The sequence below is a fragment of the Vulpes lagopus genome, chromosome 2, assembly GCF_018345385.1.
Source record: "Vulpes lagopus strain Blue_001 chromosome 2, ASM1834538v1, whole genome shotgun sequence".
Classification (NCBI taxonomy): Eukaryota; Metazoa; Chordata; class Mammalia; order Carnivora; family Canidae; genus Vulpes; species Vulpes lagopus.
In genome coordinates this window covers 93,404,124-93,429,061 of record NC_054825.1, presented here as the reverse complement: position 1 = coordinate 93,429,061, position 24,938 = coordinate 93,404,124, and the positions used below count along the sequence as shown (strand labels likewise).

General features: G+C 38.3%; 1 long non-coding RNA gene across 1 annotated transcript; it reads left to right on the top strand.

The window, feature by feature from the left end:
- Nucleotides 1-1,981: 1,981 nt before the first annotated feature.
- On the top strand, nt 1,982-6,564 carry LOC121475764. The gene is made up of 3 exons (XR_005983804.1): nt 1,982-2,057; nt 2,374-2,483; nt 5,851-6,564. It is a non-coding gene; the product is annotated as an uncharacterized LOC121475764 (long non-coding RNA).
- Nucleotides 6,565-24,938: the final 18,374 nt, after the last annotated feature.

The following is a 24,938-nucleotide window of genomic DNA, read 5'->3' as shown; positions in this document are numbered from 1 at the left end:
TTCAGATCTCACAAACGCATTCTGTAAACTCACACCACCAAACTGGATGGATTGAGTATGAAGGTTTAAAGCACAAAGAAGCAAAGGGACAATTCCTGACATAATGGAACACCTTGAGGGATTAAAATAAACATGTATAGAAATCACCTGAGGCTCTCAAAACTTGATGAATTATGTCAGCAAAACCAGGAAATACACCATCTCTGACAAAGCATTGAGCAAATCCTCATTATACAATACTTTCTTGGTGCATTGAAAGCACACCATTAACAGCATTTAACCAATGGCTGTTCAAAGTTATGTAAATTATTGCCATGACAACTATTTCTTCAGCAATAAAATTATGGAAACCACAATTTCCCTGGCAGATAGAAGAGCTTTATCATTTGCTATTCAGAATGAGTTTAAATGTTCATTCCTCAGCAGTCATCAGAGATAAGACACCTGTGTGGCAAGGCAGCCACTTTCTAACTTAGAAATGGGGGTGCTCCAGAAGAACACAGGAAGTAGGCTGTTTTAATTTCAGGAGGCTTTGTTTCCCAGAGGCAAACACAGAAAAGATGGTGGGAGTTCCATGCATGTCCACAAATGCCTAAATTACCCATAATTTGGCTAAAATGCACTACAGTTGGGAGGAAAAAAGGAGAAAATACTGTGTTTTAGTCATAATTGAACAGCAGAAAGAAGCAAGAAAGCTGAGATAAGAAAGTCAGTCTGAAAAAGAACCTCTGGAAGTATCAGAGCTTCGAGGCTGACCACGATGCTTTTTTTTTTTTTTTTACGATGCTTTGTTATTCTACTCTGTCAACGACATTCATCTCCAGCCACTCTCTCTAACCCTATCTGCTCATGTCTCACAGACGTTTTCTCTCTTCCTCAATCTTTGCAGGCTCCTGTGAGCTCAGAATCTCTAGACATGCTGCTCCTTCTGTCCTTAAAGCTCCCCTCCTCCACCCATCTTCCCCACATCACACAGCTGCTCATCTTCAGATCTCAAACTAGAGGCCCATGCACCTGACAGTGGGCTCTACTAAAGTAGCATAGCATCCTGGGCTGGGCATTCATGCATTTGTCTCCATAATTACTAAAAATTATAATTTGTTACTGAGTATTCCTTTTATCCCATCTCCACAGCTAGACAACTAGCTCCACGGGGACCCTGTCTATCCTGGTCACCTCTATGATCGCTATTACATATTACATAGCATACCCTGTATTCAGTAAATATTTGTTGTCTTCATGTATTTTTAAAGGAACTTTCCCTTTTCTTGATAAAACTGTCATATTCACATGATCCTACACCTTGCAGTGGTTTGAGGAGATTGTCTCAGAAATGAAAAAGAAGAGGAAAAGGATTTTCCTTAGATGCCTGAAAAGAGAGACCTTAGATTTTTCACAGGGAATAAGCACTGGAAAAAATAGCTAAAAGCAATGGACAAACACATACCCTGCACTTTCTCCTTTCAAAGGAAGGAAGCAACTAATAGGGAAGAATCTGTTGATTTATACAATTCCTCGAACTGACCAGAAGGAAACATCATGTGGGGAGCCTAAGGCTGTGCGAATCAGAGAGGGGAAGAGGGAATACTGAGTAAAATGAAGGCAAGACATATCTGTCATTTCATTTGTTTAGCACAAACACAAATTGGAAGCTTGTAGCTCAAGAAATGATTTCTCAGGGAAGTATTCCTTTGACTTGACAAACACTGTTTAGCTTATCTTATTTTTTAAATCTCATTCATTGAATACTTTTTTCCCCCAAACACCTGCTATGATACTAGGTCCTGAGCTAGGTCTCAAAGATACAAGATTAACATGATAAATTCTGTAGGAAAACTCAGAATGAGTGAACAGGACAAATAATTATGAGGCAATGTCAAAGTCCTGTGCTGAAACTGAATCAATCAATAAATCATTGCCTGGGCTTGCCAGAGGGCAAGAGGAAATGAGAACAGGGTCAAGAGAGCCACCACTGAGCAGACATGGCTTTTAAGCTGCAAGTGAGAGGAAAAGAAGTTTGTGTCTGGGACAGGGAAGGAAGGCACTCCTGGATACAGGTAGGAAGAGTGTGTGCGAGGTGGGGTGGTCCCGAGCACCTGGCATGTTTGAGAAAAAAGAAGTGGTTCTCTGTGGCTGAAATAGAGAATGTATATCATGGACAAGCAGTCAATGAGCTTAGGCTGGATCTTGAGGAGACTTAACGAATCATGAATTTTATATTGCATAAAGACTAATGATATTTGAAATCCTTTTAAACACAGACACATTCTTTCAGGAAATCTTATGCTGAAGTCCAGCATATCAATTAGAAAATGACAGCTCTTCTGGGCTCCTGAGTGACTACCCACAACCTTATCTCCCACTTCCATACAGGGTCATTCTTTAAAGCCCAAAATCTTTGAAAACAACACCAGTGGACAGCACAGAATCATTCAGGCAGAGCTGGTGCCCCATAAATAAACCAGTGAGAGTCACATGATCAGGTAAGGTCTTCATTTATTGCTTTAATTTTTGCTTTTGCCATGAAGAATGAACAGGAGACAGGGGGCTGGCATAGCAAGGGGAAGGCACGCTTATTAATAATCTGAACGTGGCAGAGTGTTACCCAGAGGAAGAGTCTTTGTTCTGGTTGCTATTTCCCCCACTCTCCCTGACATTGCCTCTCTCTGGGAAGTAGGTGATTGCTCCTAAAGCAGAAGTCATCTTCTGATCTTCCCAGCTGAAGTGTGAAGCACATTGTGTTCCAGGCAAGAAGGGACAGTGGTCCAAAAAGGGGAAAGGGAGAAACCTTCACGTAGGAATGGAACTTAAAATGAGAGTGATAGACCAAGGGTTTCATGGATGTGAAGCTTATACAATTTAGTGAGTTTCCTTTAAAAAATAAAAAATTATGGGTGTGCCTGAGTGGCGTAGTCAATGGAGCATCTAACTTGGTTTCTGCTGGGGTCACGATGTCATGGTCATGAGATAGAGCCCCCAGTCGGGCTCCACGCTCATCAGGGGGTCTCCTTCAGAATTCTCTCCTCTTCTCCCTCTGCCCTTCCTATTCATTCTCTCTCTCTCTTTCTTTCTTTCTCTCTCTTTCTCTCTCTCTCTCATATAAATAAATCTTTAAAAATTTTTGAATATACAATTAGATTTAAAAATAAATTTAGGAGGAGAAATCATAGCAGATTATAAATTTTAAAAGCATTTAAAAAAGGAAAACATTACAAATCCATAAATATAGTAGCTTTACTTGTACAACTACTTTTCTTAAAAGAATTGTCTCACACACCTATGTGAAACTGCTTTTGCTTACACTTTTCGGCCGCATACTCTTCAATGATTTTTTCATATGACATTTGTGTATTTTCAATATAAAAGGTGGATAATTCAGTATTTCTTCTAGCATGGTCCACTGAATTTTGCAGTATCATGATCTTTATTTAGGTTTAGAAGCATTTCTTGCAGCTCTACACTCCTTTTGGTAAGATCATGTAAATCTTTAGAATTGTCAAATTAAGGAAATCTCTATCAAGTCTATATTTTATATATGAGCTGGAGGATTTCAGGTCATTTCAAGTTTTGTTTTTGTTTGTTTTCTTTTGTTTTGTTTTTTGGGGTGACCAATTTTAAATACTCTTTCAGTGATGATTCCTACTGACCCATTTGTCACATCAATGTCTTCACTGTAGGGTTGCATTACGCATTTACAATACAGTCATCGAAGTCACTATTTTATGTCAAAATGGCAAGAAATTTATATGTATTTTTTAGGTTTTTGTTTATTTATTCATGAGAGACACAGAGGCAGAGACATAGGCAGAGGGAGAAGCAGGCACCATGCAGGAAGTCCCATGTGGGACTCAATCCCGGGACTCTGGGATCATGCCCTGAGCCAAAGGCAGACGCTTAACCGCTGAGCCACCCAGGTATCCAAAATTGGCAACCAATTTAAATCTTTTTCCAATGTGTTCATATGAGTCACTCCTCTTCTCTAACTGGATTATCAAGCAAGCCAAGGGCATGTTCATTATCTCTGCTTATCACTTCCTCTCATAGAATCTTTGGTTGACAAAAGAATTAAAAGTATTCATAAGGTTTGAGAACTGTAGCATACAATAAGGTCAGCCAATCACATTTGATGTAGACTCAACAATAAAATAGTAACATTTGATATTTTGTTTATCTAGATAACATGTCATATTTATACATTTTCCCATGATTTAATTCTGACAAATGATTTGAGATAATTGAGTCACATTTGCTTTTTCACTTTGACATTTTTCAGTGTGCTTATACAGAAGTGAATCAAATACAGCAATTTGTTAAAAAAAAATCCCATGATTTCAGTAATTATCATTATTTAAAGAACACTATTTTTCATTGTACCCTCTGAAGGGCAAATCCTAATCACTTTAAAATGTAATAGGCATAACTACTCTTTTGAATGCTTAAAAATAATATAAACTATTACCAATAAAAGTGACTCTTCTTTCTTCTCTGCTCTTCAAGGTGTTCATGTTGCACATTTGTATTTGATTGATGTATCATTCAAGTACCTCCTTGTCTGGAAAGTCCTCCTGATTTTCAGGAAGTTATGTCTGACTCATTGAAATACTTTATAAATTATACAATATATACAACATTGTATCTTGGATGCACTACCTGGGATCTTATAGCAGTTTGAACATTGTTCTTTTTGTTTTTGCTGTTGTTGTTCATATTTACTTAAAAAATATTTCTACTGTCTGTTGTACATTCTGTTTAATTCCCTATAAATATAACGAGGATCATGCTTTGGGGAGAAAAAAACCCAACTACTTTATAAAACAGTGCTAAAGTCAATTTACAAAGCCAGGTATGGAATTTATCAAAGTCAATGAATTCTCCCAATAAAGTTGTTTAAATCCCTGTGTGCTCTGATAGCCATACAAATTTTTAGTTTTGGTTGCAGTAAGAGAGGTTCAATATGCCAAATTTTGTCTTTTTGTACCAAATTGTCTTTTTTTTTTTTTGTAAGATTTCTTCATTTATTTCAGAGAGAGTGACAGAGAGTATGTGAGTGTGTGTGAGGTAGGGAAGGGTAGAGGGAGAGAGAGAGAGAGAAACTTCAGCAGACTCCATACTTAGTACAGAGCCCCATGCAGGGCTTGATCTCACAATCCTGAGTTCATGACATGAGCCAAAACCAAGAGTTAGACACCTAACTGACTGTGCCATCCAAGCATCCCTGAACCAAATTGTCTTTTGCCAGAATTGTCTCTGTTACATTTTTGGCTTCCACTAGGATATTCTCTTCCCATAGCATCCAAATTTATATATAATTAATAATTCTGGATAATAATGTATGAAATTATCCTAATCTGAAAGTAAGGCATATAAAAAATTTATTTTTAGTCTGCTGCCATATTATAGTGAACTAGCTAGTTATATGATATTTCCATTACATATCCAATTACATAGATTAAAACATTATTAAGTACACTGATAAAACTAATATATTAAACATTATAGCATTAATATAGTAATATATAATTACTGTTAGTGACATATCAATGAATCTAGTTCTGTCACTAGACCATTTATTTCTTGAGGATTTCTGCTATTTTGGTAATAATTTTGTATGCCAGTTCCTCTGGAACCTCCAGGTTACTTCAGGGCAGTGTACCTCAGATATACCAGGAAGTGAGCTAATATGTTGGGATGCATAAAACATGTGATTTCACATAGAGGAGTACTTAGTATTTAAAATTCTGCTATAGATTCATACTCTACAAATGCAAAAATTCTGATAATGTTTTTCATTATTTTCAATTTAAAAACAAAAACATATGTTACATTTATAATTATATAATGCATCAACAGGTATTTCCTTTTAGAGAATGTCCTCACGAGGCATCAGTAGGAATTACAACATTAAACACCTGATGACTGAGAGAATACCCCACGGACTAGCTTCGGGCTCTAAACATTTCAAACCTTATTTTTCCTCCAATACCCACATATTTCCAGTGTCTCAGGATAGGTTCATATATTACAACCAATCTCCGGTCCTATACCATTGTTTTACAATGCTGAATGAGTCATATATAGGGAGGGCCCCTGGAAGCCATTCCTACGCTCTACCTACAGCTGGCAATAACACAATCATATGTGGAAGGCACTGAACAGGATCTACCCTTCGACAGATGAATGGATAAAGAAGATGTGGTGTATATACATACAATGGAATATTACTCAGCCATCGGAAAGGACAAATACCCACCATTTGCCTTGACGTGGATGGAACCAGAGGGTATCATGCTGAGTGAAATAAGTCAATTGGAGGACAGTCATCATATGGTTTCACTCATATGCAGAATATAAGAAATAGTGATGTGTGATGAAGCTGAATTCTTGGCATCGAAAAATATTCCTTGCCAAAATGAGGCATGGAAGCCACATAGACACTGACTTTTAAGGCCCTTAAAGGCTTGGAGGGGATCCCTGGGTGGCACAGCGGTTTGGCGCCTGCCTTTGGCCCAGGGCGCGGTCTTGGAGACCCGGGATCGAATCCCACTCCCGGTGCATGGAGCCTGCTTCTCCCTCTGCCCCTCTCTCTCTCTCTCACTCTCTCTCTCTCTGTGTGACTATCATAAATAAATAAAAATTTAAAAAAAAGATTTTAAAGGCTTGGAGTATTGCATTCTAACAGGAAACTAGAGGGGCCACCTTGAAGTTAGGGTTAGGTGTTGTTACTCTTCTCATTGTGGTTGCCACTGTTGTTCTAGAAGAAACTGGAAAATTCCTAGTCACCAACAATGACCAGCTTCTCACCAGCTTGACAAGATGGAGGCTCAGGATAGACTTTATTTGACAACAGAGCAATATGACACATCTTGCATGCTCAGACTGAGACTGTGGTTGCAAGTCCACAACCATTATTATGTCAATAGTCCATAAGAGACACTTATTTCTAAAAGCCATCCCAACCATCAGAGAGCCAGTAACAGACCTGTGTCATTATAGACGAGGTGTGATACTAGCTAAAGAATATATTAAGGGCTTTATTTTCATTGACAATAATTTCAAAGACAGTCCATGTCACCTAAAGATAGTAATTCCTATTCTCCTTTGCAGACACAGTGTAGGAAGTGAGTGGCTTTAAGTTCTGCAGAACATCTTATTTTCTTCATTATTTAGGCCAAAAATTGGGGTAGAAGCCTAACGTGACAACGTTAGGCTGCAGTATTCTGTCCTGATTGGGTTTTCTTTACTGCCCGCTTCTGCACAGTAATCAGCAACCCTAACTGGTCTTGGACCTATGCAAAAATTTCTAGACATAATCACCATGTTTACAAAATGTCCTGGTTTCCAATCAGCACTCAGAGAACAGGGAGCATTGCATTCATGACCTCTGCAAACTACTATTACAGAAACTAATGCCGGGTAAATAACCAGCTCCCTGAGAATGATCTCACTGAGCTGCGTTCCTAGCACTGAATAAAATAGAGGTGCTATCTTGCTGACCAACCTGAAACATGAATTATCTTGAACTATTCCAGCACATGTAAAAATCATTTTGATCTATGGCTTGTACGAGGCTGTGAATGAGTGTAAGAATGGTGAGGACTCGGAGAAGGAACAAAGGGGGTGACATGCACACTGCCACCCCTACTTCCTGGAGGAAAAACAAATTGTAACTGTCTGAATCAAAATAAACTGTGCATCAAAGAGGATGTCAGAGATGTTTATTTTGAAATATAAGTCTCAGTTCTTTTCTGCCACAGGGTAAAATTGTATTGATTTTTCATTCAGATTAAAAGGAAAGCTATGAGTGTTTTGTTAGAACTTAAAGAATGATGACATTGCAACCTTTTCATTTCCCAAGGGAGACCTACCTTTAGCACCTCGAAGAAGTTCTTGTCCCTGCAAATGTTTTGGTCACTCAGCCTATAATATTATGCTGCATAAACTGGCATCTGGAACTCACTGCAGATCCTGAGCAGCTGAAGAAATAGATGGCTTGTGGTTAATCAGTCCATGCTTACTCTCACCTGGTACCACAGATGCCTCAGGCTGGTACCTGAAGGAGCACGGCTCAACTGAGAACTATTTTTCTCAAAAAAAATAGCACTCTTCACTTCTGTGTGGACTTGCTGATTTGAGGTCAGGCGCCTCCATCAAGAAGGTAGGAGTGTGCACAGCTGGAGCTGTGTCATGTCAGAGCAATGGTGCTATTCCATTGCTCAAAGCACACCATTTCTCATGAGGCATCGTGGGCAAGAATGGCTTCATCAGAGATCAAACCTCAGCTCACATCTGAGCTCTGTTGCTTTGTGACTGTGCAAATGGCTTGTCCTTCTGATTCTCAAATTCTATTTTAGAAATAATCCCAGTGCTTTCCTTTTATATTAGATAAGATGATATATGCAGAATGCCTGGCTCATAAAAAAAAACTCGAAAAATAGGGCTAATATTATCTTCCAATTCCAGATAGGAGTTGGTATGATTTTCAGCTTTGATTCATCCTTTCACCCATTCTGGTTAATAGTTACAACTTACTCATAAAATATACATTGAGCACAAACTCTGTGCCAGGTGCTATACACAGAGTTTATAGTGCCAGGGCACTAGGGATACAGCAATGGGCAAGACACAGTCCCTGCTTACTGCTCTGCCATGAAGAGCCAATTCAAGGCATGTCTGAGTAGGGCAAGCTCTTATATGGTGTGTGTTCCTCTTCCAGTGACAGAGACATCCTCACAGAGACCTAAACATAGACATCAGAAACAAATCATCCACTTGAAATTATTTAGAGCCAAATAGAGCAAACAGCTTTGTAGATTTAAAAAAAAAAACACAGAAGACTGCAATTCAAATAAATACATAAACTCAGCTTTGCAGTCTTGAGGCATCTCTTTAGGAGTCCACATAAAGAGGTAAGATTTCTGCCTCCTCTTTCCTCTCACATGGTTCAGAAGCCCTGCTAACATTCATCAGGCCCTGATGCCATTAAACACCCGATACCTCTGGATTTTGAACCCATGCTGCTCGTTGTCATTCACTTTCCCATGAGGCTTAACTGCAGATGGAGAATTCCTCCTCACACAGACCTGAATGCTGCAGGCAGCATGATCAAGTTAGATTTCTTATCACAAATTCATAAATTACCATTTAGTTTCTTAAATGTGGACATTAGTCCATCATTGGACAAATTTTACTGAGTTCCTGCAGTGTACGAGGAGATGCAGGTGTGGGTCATGAGAGCAAACAAAGCAGATCAACTGTAGAGATACAATCTCAGTTCCTCTCCTTCTCTGCAGGACTAGGGCCTTTACAGTAATATAGTTACAGGGATATTTTCAGCATTATGGGATAGTCCCACCATGTGATCTTATCAAATTTTAAAAGTTCAAGGTTTATTCCCCAAAAGTATAGCTATTTAAGCCTGCAACTCAATCATTCAACCAATAACAGTTACCTAGTAGGAGTCCGGTTTTCCTAAGATTCTCTCAAAGATACTGAAGAAATGAAGAACCAATCAGTGATATCTGAGAGCCAATAATATCATCACTGTTTAAAAACTGGCCATCAAGAAACAATAAGAAAACAATTAATTAAACTGTGCAGTGTTGTCTCTAAGTAAAAATGGTGTTTAAAGAAGAACATAATTAGTTTGGGATGAGAGAATTTGTCATCCTTTCATGATTTCAAATGTGAGAAGGTTTGAGGTCTTCTTCTAACCAGTGGGCTCAGAGTTAGCTTTATAGGCCAGCCCTCTCTCTTCTTTCCTCTCTCCCTTTTTGGCATACCTAAGTATATGAATTTCAAGATCTAAATAGACAAGGAAATGGAATTCCCCACTCCAGCCTAGAGCTAATCCAGCCATTGGTCAGAGCTCTCCATTGTAGCATCATTGCTTTCCATTACTGATAAAACTATACTTCATCTCTTATTCATTGTTTTCGTACCTAAACTTAAGTGGCCAGAATATTAGTACCCCCAAACCCCTGAACATACTAACAGAAGTCTTCTTTCAAAAGATGTGATCTGAGGTTGGACTTTAGCTAAGAATGTGAACAGTGAGAGTGGCAAAGAGAAGATATTCCAGAAAATGGGGAGAACATGCAGAACGGTTAGGAAGCAGGAGTGAGTGTGGTATACACAGGATGTGAGGGAGAGCCTTGACAGGGTGAAAAAAAGGTGCACTGTCCCTTTCACTGAGCTGCCTGGGCCACTGAGAGAAGAGGCAGCAACTGCACTGTTAGCAAGAATCAGCCTCAGCCACAGGAAATCTACAAATCCTTGATCTTGTTTACCCCAGGCAGAAGTATGAAAAATAGCAAGTTTATCTAATATGTTACACTTGCTTGGTATATTGGGTTGTTAAATGCTTTTTCATATTTGCACTCTCATTCACTCCTCAAAATAAAGTTCTGGGATGGGTATTTTAGGCAAATAAGAGATGGAAACACAAAAGGGTTAGTTATTTGCCTGATTCTACATGGCTTGTAAGTAGGGTGACTATATCATTTACTTTCTAAACCAGAACACTTTTGAGAATGAGAAGGGGTACTCTTAATAGCTACACTGAATAGCAGGTGTAAATTAGGACAATCTTGGGAAAACTGTCATGTATTGTCCCTCTCCACGTAGGGAGCAGAGTATGGACTTGAGTGTAGAGCTCCAGACCCCAAGTCTGAGGTTCTTTCCTCTCTACTGTATCTGGCCTTTTGATCTAGTTGAAACTAAGACATTCTTCTGGAAAACAGCACCTAGTCCATCCTAGAGTGCGTACTGTTTAAATTATATATGTTCGCAAAACGTAATTAATTATAAATGTTTGCAAAATTTAAACCAATCCTAAATGATGTTCCATGAAAGTCATGGGTGTTTGATTCATACAAATGAAATAAACTGAGCCTTGATTGCAGGTAATTTGGTTTTATAGAGAAAAACCAAGGGGAATATAGATTTAATGGATTCCATTTTACACATGATAGAAGAAATTGGACACAAGATTTCATGCTATGGCCAGCAATTCATGTGCATGAAGGGAATCTATACCGAGGATGTATGTGTAGGTAGGGAGCTTGAATTTTTCTCTTAGACTTGTGAATAGAGTGACCATATAATTTATCATACAAACCAGAACACTTTTGAGTGTAAGGGGGTTCTAATAAAAATTATATCAGGAGAGCAGATATAAAGTTGGACTGTTTCTAGAGCAAATTGGGATATATGGTCACCCCTTATAAGGGGAGGCAGGACATTTTCTGCCTCACTCAGCCTGTAGAGCTCTAAATGGGGGAAAACCAAGAGTCATGCCTACCTCACCAATCCATCTTTATTTTTAGAAGAAAGTTATGGTTAATGAGATTTTCCAGAATATACAATATTTCCTTTTCTTTAAAGTTAATATGCTGGGGCAGCCCTGGTGGCGCAGCGGTTTAGCGCCGCCTGCAGCCCAGGGCGTGATCCTGGAGGCCCGGGATGGAGTCCCACGTCGGGCTCTCTGTATGGTGCCTGCTTCTCGCTCTGCCTGTGTCTCTGCCTCTCTCTCTCTATCTCTCTGTCTCTATGAATAAATAAATAAAAATCTTAAAAAAAAAATAAATTTCCTTTAAAAAAAAAAGTTAATATGCTGCCCAGAAATCTGATTTCTGTAATTGTAGGAAGAACTCTGGATGGCAAAGCTACTATAATTCCTGGAAATGTTTTTGATTGCAGATAATGCAAACATTTAATTGGTACATTATTTAATATTTATTTACTTATATTATTAATAATATCTGCTCTAGATCGTAACAATGTTACATAAAAACAACTATTTCATTTAATAATACTGCTGAATGATTTTTAGGAAATACGCTACCGAAGATTGAGGGAAATGACAAATTGTTGGATTGAACAAGCAGATCTATCAACCCACAGATTAACCTAATTTGTATATAACAATACCCAAGTCAGTACCAATTTTTTCAGTTTTCCCATTCTTAAAAAAGTGAACTTTAACCCAGAAACCATTCAGTAAAATATCAACAGAAAACCATATTAAAAAGACAATTTTGATATTGATACAATTGTAGAAACTGGGCATCCTTTACACATTTCTTTTAATATGGAGCTCACTTTGGTTATATTATCTTGGAAGTATGGAAATAGGAATATTCTACCCCCAGAACAATTTTCAACGACAGCTCACCTGGGTCTGATCATCCCAGAACCTGGAGCAAGCATCTCACCAATTACATTCCTGGTAGCCTCTGGAGAGCAACAGAGACATGAGTCATTCAACTCCATATTTGATTTGGACCAAAGTATGATCATTGCCTGTGCTTCATGCTGCCACTGGGCACATAATACTGCTCTGAATGCTTGCTGCCAATGTGCACCCAAAACATGCAAGATTCAAGTATAAATAGAATAAGGAGAAGGAAATAGCCCCCAAACACTATGTACCCAAAATACTGAAGTGCAATAGAATAAGAAGATACAGAAATAGTCCCAAATCAGCACCGCAGTGAAAATAGATGCCTAGTATAATTATTATAGGGATTATAATAACTGTCCTTATTCCTTTTTGTGTTTCTTCTATCAACTTTAGCTTGAAATGCTCAGTCACTGCCAGTTTTCTTGAAAGTTGATGAGGGGACTCTGACTCACAGAACCTCCACTATTCCAAGAGCCAAGAACCCAGGAAACTCTTGCCCCTGAAGCACACAACAATGTGATCCTGGTGTTTTCCTGGTGTTTCACATGCCAGATGCACTCTAATGTTTACGCTTGCAGAGATGTTTGTTAGTATGTGTTCTTGTTAACCTTGCAGTGAAAAAACAGCATTGTGAACTTAGTAACATATAACAATGATCATCTTACCATGCTTGCAGATTCTGTAGGTCATGAATTAGGAAGGGGCACAGTTGGGACAGCTTTTTCTCTGCCCCTCAATATCTGGGGACTTAGCTAGAAAGACTTACATGGCTGGAACAAGATATATCTGGAAGAAGGGGAGCCATTTCTAAGATGGGTTCTTCACTCATTTGTCTGGCAGGCTGAGATGACTTTGTTCCACTAAACTGATGAACAGAGAATCTATCTGTCATTTTCCATGAGGCATATGCATCTCACACTATGCAGACTGGGTTCTGAGTGGGAGGGTCCCAGAGAGTCCTAAGAAGACCAGGTAGGAGCTACACAGCACTTTCTGACGTGGGCTCAGAGATCACCACTTAGCTTCTAGCTGCAACTACTGAAAAGACATAAATTCCCACCTTGATATTTTGGGGTCATATTTTAAAACTGCCATGGATGATATTAGCAAGCATGTCCTTTTTCCTTCATCTTTGTCCTGACTTGCATTTGGGTCTAGCCATTGAAACCACCACAATAAAAGCTATAATAAGCCCTATCTTAAGACATTAAATGAGCTGAGAGATGACTTGTATAACAGAAAGAAAATTGTTGCCAGTAGTTTTGCCACCTTGAAGGTATGGAGTTAAAACCATACTGAATCCAAATCACCAACTCAGAACTACAGTGGAGCAGACCCATGTAGGTTCTCCCACTTTGTCTTGTCTACTCCCACTACCAGCAGAGCTTCAGGCAGCTATAGACCAGCCTGTTGAGACAGTACTCCAAATCCAGGGACAAATACCATTGCCACTTCTTAATTAATCCCTATCTTTAGTCTGACAGCCAGCAGGCATTTGCCTCTGTTTCTCTCAGGCCAGTTTTGGGATAAAGATTACATTCTATGAAGACAAATAGTTAAGTGATGCCAGAAACTTACGTTGAGGGAACTATTACTACAGTCTTCATTTCTAGTTCAAGACCCTGGAATTTGACAATCTTTTGGTTACTCATAACACTCTGTTCTTGATGGTATTTGACCCCAGGTTTTAATGGTGGTAAAAATAGTCTATTTCCTTTTTCATCCTGGTCATAGATAAGAATTCCAGAAAACCAAAAACAACTCTTTCCCCACTTCTCCCTTGTTTTTCTCTCCAATCTAACCAGTAAAACCCAACCCTAATATTCTTGGTCCCAATAAGTGGGCAGCTGATGGAGAAAATAAGACAACTGCATATATTCATGATTCAAAGGTTTGTGGTTTCTACCAATTCCAGATCTTCCCATTTCTATCTGTATTGTTTTGTGCAACTACTTCATCCAATTTCCCTATCTGAAAAATGGCAAGAAAAATAATATCTATTTTATATAGTCGTGGTGAAGTTTAAGTGAAATTATGCATGTAAAGCACTTAGCATATTATAAATATGCAGTGAAACAGTAAATGTTAACTGTTCTGAGCTATTATGATTCTAGAACCAGCTGGAGTTGATGATTTTAACTTTTCTCTCTCCCATTCTGCATAATCACAATATTGAAACTTCATTTCTCTCCTAAATCTTTACCATTTCCATGCTTACTCTCACTGATTGCTTCTGAACAGAGAAAGAAAAATCTTTCTCCTCCCGGAACCCAGACATTCCCAATGCTCCAGATTGCCTTAGGGTTTAGAGTCCTGGGCAGTAGGATATGGCTTCCCAACATGTGCCTTTTTCTCTGCTGCACCTTTCCCCACACATATATACAAAACATGTAGTATGACAAACAGACACAGAAATTGGCCTGGACTTTATTAAGAACTGCCACTCCCCTGCCAAGCTTCCCCATGAAAAGGGCCAACTCGTACTAGAGATGGTTTCTCAGTGATTCATACCACCAGGGATCTGGGAACCAGACCAGAACTTACTATGTTGATAGTCTTTTCCACAAACCATTACACATCAGAGTCCACACTTACCAGGAACAATGGATAAGATTCATTCCAGCTCTAATTTCCTATTATTATAATGTTTTAATTCCTCTGAGCTATGATCCATGATATTCTGGAGCTCACTTGTGCTGGTTTACAAGGGCTAATAACTTTTCAGGGATTTTGTGAGCCAGTTGTTAAAGCCATTATTAAAAATTACATTATGTAAACTTACATATTAAATGAATCATATTAAAAAGAAACATAACAAATATCCCAAACTCATCACATCCTCATTATTATACTACATTTTTCTATTATTTATGCCTTTGAGGTTATTACACATATTCCATTTTTATGGTAGGAAGAATATATGATGAGGTGCAGCTGTGCATCTCTTCAGCTCTGCAATCAGTAATATTATGTTGGTAGCTTTAAATTGATCATGGTAGCTACCAGTCAGAACCTGATTTATTCCTTTTTCCATTGTCTAGTCATGAGAAGTAATGAAGAAAAATGTTAATGTAGATTAAACTTGTGTCTGTCACCATTACAATGCAAGTAGCACAAAAAAATTAAGGACTGTTCTCCCAAGATTTGAAGCAAAAAGGTGCTGACATCGTTGATACACTAATGAAGTTTTGACATACATCTTCACTGTTTCACTTTCACTTTGGTCTTGCTCATTAATGTAAATAGAAATATCAATCATCACTCACTTCAGAACAATACTTATTCATTAATTACAACTATAGGTTGGCTACATACTAAGAGTTTAGCAAAATTCAATCACATCAGTCTGTAAGAATCAATTGGCTATATGGACTTTATAATAAAGATTATTGTGTATTTTATTATTACTTGTCAGTTTTGTGCTGCACATCATTGTATCAGTAAAATTTATAATACACTTATAAACAGATATAACTGCATAATTTTTTTTCTGAGAGCCTGTTGTTAAACACTCATTAGCACACCATTGGTGCTGTGACTGTTTCTACTACTTCCTTATAGAAGAGTCAGACAAAGTTCAGAGAATTAGGATCTATTTTCAAATGCCACATGTAGGGGATTCCAGAATTCCCGAGGTATTTATCTTTCCTTTTTCAAATATTTGTGATGGCATCTTTTGCTTCATTCACAGCCTGACTATGATATAATGAGGCTGCTGTGTAAACAAACAGACCAGAGCCCTCGATTTAACTAAGGAAGAAGCCCTGGATATAGGATAAAACTAAAGCTCTGGGAAGAATCAGTTCCTCAGCACCTGCCTTTCTTCTTGGTTGTTGGCGATGCATTAGAAGAAAGTTCCATGCTGGATGCCATGGGAGAGAAGGCACTGGATCTCTTCCTTCTCTGGTCTGAAAGGGCCACTGCCACATTAAGCCAAACCCAGTGATACAAGAAGCTCTTTCCATCCTTGCCCCACTATGAGGCGGCAGAGAGCCTAGTAGATTCCACCTAATCTGAGATTGTGTCTGGTTTATGCCCCAAGTATAAACGAAGATGCAGATTGGGACTGATTGTACAAAGCATCTCATGTGCATCTCAGCTCCCGACTACTTGGGCAACATGTATAATAACAACTCCATGGAGATGCAAAGGACAAGCTGGAATAACTCAGCCATTAGAAAAGACAACATATTAAGAGCCAAGGAAAGCTAAAGTTATGTAGTTGAAAAGAGAAAACTCAGAGGGACATAGTTATAGCCTATAGATTTTTCCAAGGTTACAATAAAAATACAAGAAGAAAATTGTTGGTAGTATGAATTGGGAAGAAATGGAGATTCAAAGGGAAAAAGCTTTGCTTTTGATTACAGAAAATCAAATCTTTTTTGAAGAAAAGCAATCCTATAATTTGTCTTCTAAGTTGAATGATTTTTCTTTTTAATAGGTATTAAATAATGCATTAAATGGTTGGATAATTCTAAGAAGATTATAATAAGGAACTTTCAAAATAAATGATGTTTTCACATGAGTATGTTTATCATGATTTTATGCCAATAGATTATATAAATATGTAGGCTAATATTGAAACTATAACTTTCACAGGTTCATTGAATCTGTCATCATTATTTTTCCTAAGGATTTTGCTTGCACAACAGTGATAGAAACTTGCATTTTTCTGCCTTCTATTTTTCAAGATCATAGGCTTTTTGTGTATGATTTCATTGAGTCAATCAATTGGGAGCATAGATTAGATTTCACTAACTACCACCAACCATACAACTTAATAGGAATATCCTATTTAATGACATGGGCATTTGCAACTTCTTTAAGGATGGTTTCTGGTAGAATCTCTGAAAGGATATGCCTATTCCCAAGCTTTTTGGAAACAGGCGCCTTCCCACATGGAAATGAGTAAAACTTTTGACGATTTTTAAATAGTTGGTTATAAATAAGATTATTGATTTTATTTTTGAACATCAAAGTTATAATTTTTTTTTTTTAGGAAAAGCAGTTCAGTTTGAAAACATTTAAGCCTAGGTTCTAGTTTAAATTTAAGTGATATCTTTGTTTGATGTTCTGGAAACCCACAAGTGGAAGGCAACATAGGAGGCACCAAGCATTTCACAGACCTCTCTGTATCCTAAACTGAAATGTTTGTGAAAATCGGGAACATGGGGAATGTACCTTAGGGCACTGGATGAACTTCTAGAGCTCAACCACTTGCCATCAGTGACATATATCTCAACAACAAAACCCGGGTACTGCCTTTGCTATAGAACTGGTCCAAGGGATTCCACATTCTCTCTTAGCAATCCTTACTTAAAGTTTTTCTTATTTTGTCTAATCTAAATCTTAGATGTAGTATTTTCTACTTAATTCTTTGGATATTCTTTAACCATATGGGATACGAAAAGAAAGAAGAAACCAATTACCCGTCACATACACATTTCTTCCTGTATTTGGAGATTACAGTCTAATCTCTTCTGGAAAGAAAAATGCATTTAATTCTTGGCAATCACTTGGGGTGAGTCTGACATTCTCAATGTGTGCACATTCTCTGTTTCATGACACTTCATTGCTTTCACAGAAGCCCTAACATTTCATTGCTTGGGGTCTTAATTATTGCACAGGGGCCCAGCCTACATTTTGGCACAGTATAGAGTAAGAGGTAACAGTCTCCAAAGAGTAAATATCAAAATTATTATATAACTGGAAGAAATGGAATATCCATCCTCAAGAAATTATCCAATTCACCACCGTAAAATTTCCTCTAAGCCCGTGTGTACTAACTACACTCTGGCACATGGCCAGACCAAAGTTAGCTAGCCTAAGAGAACATTACACATTATCTAAGATAATACTTGGAATAAATAGTTCTCTTGCATTCTTATTCAAAGGAAGATTATGAACTTCTTCATAATTCCCCATAATGTGTTATGTGAAATAAGATTCTAGCAAGGACCAAGGCTATGAGCCATTATCTGAATTGCTCCAAGCTGTATTTCCAGTGTCAGAGAGCATTTTTATTTGAAGTACTGCCTAACTGAAAGGAGCTCATAAGCATCTTGAGCAAATGCTAGAAAAGCTTATACAGGATATTTAAATCTTCATTATTTAAATGAGGAACAATTTCTTCTCACCCAAGTCATTCGGAATTTCTTCTGTTTATTTAAGGTTAACGTGCTGCAGGGGATCTGGTCATGTGGGTTTCTCAACCAAAGTAAAATAAATTGATGTAAAGTTTTTGCCAAAAATTTATTCATGAAATATATCACTAATTTATTGAGTAAGTTGGGCACAGTTGTATATGAAGAGGGAAGAAAAAGAAATCTTTATCCTTTCTCATGTATGCCTTTCTTCCTTCTCTTGGGACATTTCTTAGAGAGATTTCATAGCATCTCTGATGGTTTTCAGGAAATAATTAACATATCATCTTTAGATATTTAAAAAAAGCTAGTCGTATCTCGTTTCAATCTCTCAACTGATACAAAGTTTTTCTGGATCCTCTGGCCTGAGCCTGATTCAGGTTCAAAAACCCATAGAGCAGCAGGAAGAGACTCCGTCTCCGCTTCCCCACTCACTGTCCTCCAACTCACTATGCTGTCGTTGGTGTCGGTGGAAAGGGGAGTAGTGGCAGAAGGGTGGAAAAATAAGGAGTAAAAAGGCTCCCTTGACCATGACTGTAATAATCAGGTCTTACTCTAATAAGGTCTTACTGGGTTTATTTGACTTCCATTTTCCATCCCATGAAACATTTACTCAGTCTGCATTCTTGCTGCGTGGCATACCTTCATCTACAATTCCCTGAGCTTGAAAGTGATGCCTTTGAATGTCCATCACATTCTTTCATGGCTACTGGAAAGACCATGGGTCATACCCATCCTGTGGCATACTCACCAGTCTGAAAAAAGAGGGCTCATTACTCTTAGCTTGAAAACAGGGCTTCTTTCCTTGAAAATCTGGAAATACGTTCCAGGGATGCTTAGGCTGCTGGCAGAAATGAAAAGACCAATTCCTGGCACTTCAAGCAATTGTTAAAAACATATGTAACAAGCATTTACCAAAGGAAATTCCACTTTCTGCGGGTATATATTAGATATAGGAGAGACAGAGAGAGGGAGAGAAAGAGAGATGGAGAGAAAAAGAGAGAAAGAAAGAAAAATATGGTGGAGAGAGGGGGCTTCACAAGGTGAAATGAAATTTTTGGACAGAGGCAAAGTGAGGAAGAGCTGTGTTTGTTTAACTCCTGTCTTTAGGCTTGACCTGAAAAGCTGAGTGAGGAAGGGGGAGAAGTACACATCTCCTTAAGCAAGTCATTGCAAAGAAAATAATGGGCCAGAATTATTTTTCTGCCAGAAATGGAACTCTTCAAAATAAAGGGAAAAGAATATTTTTCAGATCCTTCCATTTTGGTAAACACATTAACTTCCACAAAATTAAAAAAAAAAAAAGAGAGAGAGAGAGAACAATCTCAACAGCTGAGCAGAATTGGTTGGTAGGGAATTGACCTGGCATGAATTTTACTGGGAAGGATCAGACTTCCAGGATGATTTTACTTAAACATTCTCAATATATCATACATGGAATTCTAAGAGATTCTCTTGAGTTCCTACTCTGTGTAAGGCAGAGGGTTGTTGGAGGGGATAATCAGAATATAAATGCTATGAACATTAACTCTGGGGATCTGTGAAGAAGTTATGACATAAAGAATATTTAACCTTTTCCTTCTTGTCTTCAGACATTTCCACTTTGTCAATGTAAGAGACAAAACTTTACATCTTGGATCATTCTAAATCAAAAGCTTTTGAATATATTTAACACTTAAAAAAAGAAGGAGCTGGAAAGGAAATGAAAGAAATATGGAAAATGAGATCAACAAATAGATTCAATAATTTACCATCAGAACTTTCCTCAGAGCTGCCAGGAATTCTCTACTTGCAAAGTAGACAATTAATATTTATGAGTGAGACATTGTAGTGTGTGCATCTGCCATTGCTTGGTAATTCACTTAATTTCTCTAAGGCTCCATTTTCTTACACTGTGCTGGAATCAATTAACCCCATTCCCATGGGAAAGGGGAACTGAGTTTGTTGTGGAGAAAGGATTTGAAATTTTAAAAAATTAATCAGAAATGGTTTATCCTTCTTTGACAACAAAAAGAAACAGACTTGTACCTAGTAGAGGCTCTGGTAACCTGATCCAAGCTCAGAAAAGAGTCTAAGACCCTTACAATAATGCCAGAGTTTATTGATCTCAAGGGGGTTAGGATGACTGCATAAGAAATTTGAGTGTATTATCACAGAGTAAGTTTGGGCTGTGGCAGTGTGAGCCAGTATCCCAGGTAAACTTGTGAGGAGATTGGCCTGGGTATCTCTGGTTGGGAGATTACAGTGGATTTGAAAATTCTCAGACCATCATCATTTGCAGGACTATGGCCCATAGTCTCTCCTCTGAATTATGAATGATGGAGCAGACAAAAACTTCTTGAATTAATAATTGGACTAAGGTTTAGGAAGGTAGAAATGGTGGTGGGAGCATCTCTACATGGAGAGTAGTGGAAATTATCAAGGAAAGGTATGGAAGACCAGAGAAAAGGAATTGATGGGAAAGGCAGCATAGACAGGAGAAGGGCAGAGATGAAGGAGATCAGGAGAGAAAGTTTTCCATGGTTCACTTTCCTTAGAAAGAGATTCCATCCCCTCTGAAATTTGATCCTTTAGAAAAACACTTCTTCAATCTCCATCACAGTTAGGTGTGTGATGGATTGGAGAAGACTGGCAGATTGGTGACAAGAGGAAGGGTGATACTCAGGGGACAAACCCTCACCTGCCCCCTCATTATCAGAGGCTTGATCACAGAGGGAGCTGGCGAAGAACTCCTCCATCCTTATGCCATCCCACCCCAATCCTGGAATTTTCTAGGCAATGACATTCAGGAGCTCAGAGTAGAGAGTCTCACAGAACTGCAGCAGCAGAGAAGACCCCACTGACCCACATGGCTGCCCACCATGGTTTAGCACAGGCAAAGACTTCAAGACCAGAATAATAAATCTTCAAAGTACACTGTGAGCATGCAATGAGACCATAGAAATATGAATGCTTTTCATTCTATAAAGTGCTATATAAATAAAGTCTTATTTTTTTAATTATGTACTATTAACTCAGTTACCTATCTTAACACAAAATTATTGGTCTGGTCTTCTGTCTTTAATACCAAAGTAATTGTCTTAAATGCCTACATATTACCATTCTGAGTTGAAAGCCACCTTGGATTAGGTATATATTCTCTATTGACCAAATTGGCTTGTCCCCAAGGTAGACTAGAACAGAGTGTGAATGAACATCTGAAGTCCAGAGTATAAATAAGAAGCCACTATGTTCATTTACTGACCTGTTTTGGAGTATTGTTGTCGCAGACATTGCGAGACCTACTAGAGACAAATAAAAAGAAAAGAACAATTAGTGCTTTCAGGAATTCACAGTCTCGGGGAGGAGACAGACTATAATTTAGCTGAGTTTAGGACAGGATGTGCTGTTTTAGAGGATCCCTCTTCTTAGGAGCAGGTCAAAGAGAACATTATATTCCAAGGAGTTGTCCTGCTGTGTGCACAGCAGAATCAGAAGAAAAAAAAAACTCTGACTATATGCCCATGAAAAGAAAGTTAAAATTAATTGCCTGGTGATTGAAACGGCACGTCTGTTGTTGCTGAGAATTACATTACTTAGAAACTCTAGGTTGCCAGGAACATAAACCTGTTCAAGAATATGGCATGCAGGGGGTGAGCAGTAAAATAATAATAAATACAAGAAGACAGAAAACAAATCTGAAACATACAGAAGTGGTATTATGGTTGATTTGAGCTTAGGCTCTAAATCATGCTACCTACATTTGAATTCCAAGTTCTATTCCCCATGAGACCACTATGTGACCTAGGGCAATTGATTTAACATTTCTTGCCTTGGTTTTCTTATTTTTAAATGGGATTGGTGAAAATACTTCAAATCATGGTTCTGAGGGTAAAGCAAAAATTCTTGAAAAACTCTTAAAACAGCTCTGGCGAAAAGTGAGGGATCAGTAAATGTTATTCGTGATCAGTGTTTTGTTCCTAGGTTCCAGGAAAAGCTAAATGGAAGAATCCTTGGAGAGAACAAAATCAGTTTCAGTCAGGCAAGCCTCAGGACGTTTGGAGTATCTTGAACTGATAAGTCATTGGGAACCTGAGTGGTGCTAAGGACCAAGCTATTTTGCTTCCACCCCTGACCCAACCCCATCTGAGCCACAAATATGTTTTCACCCAGTCTTCATGATTCAGCTTTGCTCCTTGATTCTTTCTCTGTGGACTCTTTAATTGACCTCAATGCTTCTACCCTTTCAGCTTCTGCTTACTCATGATGTTCCCATGCTGCTTTCTCTCTGTGTGGCATTCACTTTGCCTCCATACCTACTCCCAGTTTCCTCTCTATTTTACACTCAAATTTTCTAAGAGAGAGTCTAACTAGTCACTAATACCCTTGTCAGGCAAAATAATCCTATCAGTTATTTACTAGGTGTTTGGCAAGTGGGCTCCCTTGAGTTGGGCGTTTGCTCTGGTGCATTCACTAGTGGCCATGATGAAGGCATCAGGTGGAAGAGTATGGTCACCTGGATAGAAGGATCCACTTAGGTCTGCTTCTTATTGAAGGACTTAGATCAGAACCTTCTAGAAGTGGGTAGGGGCTACCTGAAGAAGTATGAGGCTTGAATTCTAATTCACCAGTATACCTCCAACCACCACCCATCAGGAAAAGTTAATCAAACTTTTTTTTTTTTTTTTTTAAAGAGAGAAAGAGAAAAAGCAGGAGGAGGAAGCAGGGGCAGAGGAAGAGGGAAAGGATCTTAAGCAAGCTCCATGCTAAGCACACAGGGCTTGACCTCTCAACCCTGAAATCATGAACCAAGCTGAAATCAAGAGTTGGACGCTTAGCCAACTGAGTCACCCAGGTGCCCCCAAACTTTTATAAGTGCACAAAACACACCATAAAATATCAAAATCTTCTGGTAAATTTAAAATACAATTACTAACAATGTTAAAACAATTCTTAACCATCATATCTATTGAATCATAGTACCTATGTTTTCTTTCCTAAAAGAATCTATAAAGCTGTAAATTTTTGTCCATCCCTGCACAATGTAATTTTGCTTCTAGTAAAATGAAATGATTGTACTATATTGATCTTGACAATTGCCAGCTCTGACATTCTATGATCTATGGCTCTCTGTAACATGTCCTGTGCTGCAGCCTACTTCTGACTTCTGTGGGATCCAGAGCAAGAGTGCAAATGGAATTCCATGTCACATGACATAGCATACTATCACAGAACAAAAGTTATATAAATATGGGAAACAAAGAGCTAAATGAAGTATGTTTGATAACTTACCTTTCAAATAAGTGGGAAACTAGATTTAAATTAAAATTCTTGCATTCCTTAGAGTTCTAGAATACAGCAGCCCCACCACACCTGGGCCCCTTAACCTACAACTGGTTTCCTCTTTCCTTGTCATACTAGGCTGTTTCTTGCATGGTGAAGAGTTTTGTGTACACGCATGCAGACATCCCAATTCACACATGCAGCTGCGTTTATATCCCCCACCACATCCCCTCATTTCCCAAACCATTGCTCCTTGGCCATGCCTGGGACACAGGTATGTGCACACTGTCAATAGTCTGCTTAAGGAAAACAAACTTGGAAATATGGGGGTCCTAGGTACTTCATGTATGGTCTAAAAAGGGGGTAGACAGTTGGCCCCCTGAACTCCTCATTTGATAGGGAGGGAGTAGCACAAGGGAAGGCCAAAGGAGAGTCCTGTAAAGCATGACTTTCCAAGCAGGGATCCTCTTTTCTATGTCAAAGAAAGGTACTGCACTGCCCATGACTCCAGAGCCTACAGCTATCAAATTAAGGCAAACAAGTTACCAAATAACTGTTTTGCCCCTAATTTATTTTTCTGGCCTTGAAATTCTGCACATCTAGCACTGGATGATATGCTATATGTTGGCAAATTGAACTTCAATAAATAAAAAATAAAAAATAAAGAAATAAAGAAATTCTGCACATCTAACCTAATAAAACAATAAATAGAAACATTTTAGAAAACAATAGGTTTATTTGGTAATCTCTTGTTTGCACTCTATTGTGTTCAAAGCGGTCAGAGAGAAAGTTGCTTTGTCTCTACAGTAATAAAGATTCTTTAGGTTCTCAATTTTATTCCCTTACATCTAACTATGGAGATCTCATAAGGAAGGGAAAAGGTGGCCTGATTCATGAGATTTGACTTTTCCTAATGAAGGCCCTTCATTTGGGATGCCTGGGTGGCTCAGCAGTCGAGCATCTGCCTTCAGCTCAGGGTGTGATCCCAGAGTCCTGGGATCGAGTCCCACATAGGGCTTCCTGTATGGTGCCTGCTTCTTCCTCTGCCTGTGTCTCTGCCTCTCTCTGGTCTCTCACGAATAAGTAAATAAAATCTTTTTTTTTTTTAAAGGCCCTTCATTAAATAATCTTAAAAGGGGAGTACATTTTAAGATTATGGATTCTTTGTGTGTTATTATATTTTTAAAGAAACCTTCCTGTCAGTGTGAAAACTTAGAAAAGTACAGAGGAAATAAGCATAAAAGTCAATGCATGAGATAATGACATTAATGATAGTTAACATTTATTACACATTTACTAGGTGTCTAAATACTTTATGTGCATTATCTCATCTAACCTTACATGAATTAAAT